Source organism: Apodemus sylvaticus, chromosome 7 (assembly GCF_947179515.1).
Source record: "Apodemus sylvaticus chromosome 7, mApoSyl1.1, whole genome shotgun sequence".
In the NCBI taxonomy this organism is placed as follows: Eukaryota; Metazoa; Chordata; class Mammalia; order Rodentia; family Muridae; genus Apodemus; species Apodemus sylvaticus.
In genome coordinates this window covers 37,103,274-37,105,519 of record NC_067478.1, presented here as the reverse complement: position 1 = coordinate 37,105,519, position 2,246 = coordinate 37,103,274, and the positions used below count along the sequence as shown (strand labels likewise).

The following is a 2,246-nucleotide window of genomic DNA, read 5'->3' as shown; positions in this document are numbered from 1 at the left end:
AAAAAAAAAAAGTCTTCCTCCCCCGCAGCCATAGGATTCCTTGAGCTCTGAGGGCAAAGACCTAAATGGAGTACTCCAATTTGTGTTCTCTCTCTTCATCTAATGTATAGCTATGAGTCTTACACTGACTGTCATCAACTTCTAGGGAAAGTGTCTTTGATGATTATTGAACTAGGCCCCAATCTATGAGTGAAGCAGAATACCACTAGGAATCATTTCATGGACTTATTTTTCCTACCCTAGGTCCTTGTCTATTCAGTCTCTATTTCTTGATTATCCAGGTAGTGTCAGACATGGCTCCCTCTCTTGTTGTGTGGTTTGAATTAGACCACTCACAATTTGACTACTCCCAAAAGTTTTTCTCCATTGCCCCAGCACATCTTTCAGGCAGGATAGATTGTAGGTATAAGGACTGTACCTGGGTTCATGTTGCAATCCCACCACTGTAAGTTGCCTGGTTATAGAATATGGCTGGTCCAGGCTCTGCATCCTCCATTGCTGAGAATGGTCTTTAGGGTCACCTTTGTACATTCCAGGGATTTTCCATTTCACTAGATTTCTACATCAGCTCCAAAAGTCAACCATTTCCAGTTGACTCTCCCATACTCTCCCTCTATTCCTCCTTGAGAACTTGATTCCTTCTGTTCCCATCCCTACCTACCCTAGTCTACCCTCAAATGTATCCTACTTCCTCCTTGTCAGTGACATACATTTGGCCCTGGTAGAACCCTCCTTGTTAATTGGCCTGTCTGGGTTGGTGGTCTTCAGCATGATTATCATTTACTTAACAATTAAGAACCACTTATAATTGAATGCATACCAGGCTAGTCTTTATGGGTCTCTGTTACCTCATTCAGGGTGTTTTTCAGTAATTCCATCTATTTTCCTGAAAATTTCATGATGTCATTTTAAAAAATAGCTGTGTAATATTTCATAGTATAAAAGTACCAGATTTACAGCTGGAAGTGTCTGTGCTTCCGGTTGGTGTTCTAAGCATGGTCAGCAGTAGTGTTTCTCAGGTAAATCATGGGTCAAAGGTTGTGGGGTAAGTGGAAAAGGAACATGCTTGCTGAGAAAAGAAAGAAGAATTCATCAAGGGAGCTCAACAGACTTAAAAATATTCTCAGAGTTGATGGTGATGCTTTAATGAACCTCATTGAAATAGAAACTGTGGTGGTACCCAAACATTGCCAGGAGAAAATGCAATATGACATGGATGATGAAAAGGATAACATGAAATGGAAACTGAAATTAGGAGAAACAGAAAGACTTTAGACCAACATGCCTAGTACCCAGGGTGGATGAACCAGAGGCAAAGAAAAAGACTGAAGGCCAAAAGAGAAAAGAAACAGGGGAAAGGCAGAGCAAAGGTTGTGAAGAACATGGCTTGGTAGACCCTTAAAGAGTGGAAAGAGAGCCAGGTATGGTGGTGTACCCCATTAATTGCAGCACTCAAGGCAGAGGCAGGTGGATCTCTGAGTTTGAGGCCAGTCTGGGCTACATAGCAATTCTAAGATACCCAGAGATCTTTTACACAGAGAAACCCTGACTCAAATAAACAAGCAAACAAACAAACAAACAAAAAAAAACCCCAGAAGCTATTTGTTTTCAGTTTGGAATTAGTTATATAAGTCACAACCAAAATAACTCATTTGTGTTAGAAATGTGAATAAAATATCTTTGGTGATGAAAGATTATTATACTGAGTTTGGGACTGGATACAGCAGCCTAGACATAAGCATTAGTGTGCTTATACTTATTTGATCTTACAAATGTCCATTATACTCAGTGCCAAAACATGCTCATATCAACAAAGTTTGCGCAGAAAGCTATTATGCTGTCATATTCAAAAATTGCTTATAAAGGGCCTGAGGATGACGCAACCTCTGTTCCTTGTTGGGTGGCTCACAACCAGCTCCCTGGTATGCGCCCTCTTGTGGCCTTCACTGGGACACATATTCATATGCACAAGTTTCCACTAATAACTAGATAACTAAAAAATAAAGAATAACTAAAATATTGCTTTTGGCAAAATGGCCATTTTAACTATATTGATTCTACCGATCCATGAGCATGGGAGGTTTTCCCATTTTTTGAGGTCTTCTTCCATTTCCTTCTTCAGAGTCTTGAAGTTCTTGTCATACAGATCTTTCACATGTTTGGTAAGAGTACTGTTTGTGGCTATTGTGAAGGGGGTCATTTCCCTATTTTCGTTCTCAGCCTGCTTATCCTTTGAGTATAGGAAG

General features: G+C 40.2%; 1 pseudogene; it reads left to right on the top strand.

The window, feature by feature from the left end:
* Window positions 1–1,026: 1,026 nt before the first annotated feature.
* Window positions 1,027–1,394, top strand: LOC127689671 (protein LLP homolog; annotated as a pseudogene).
* Window positions 1,395–2,246: the final 852 nt, after the last annotated feature.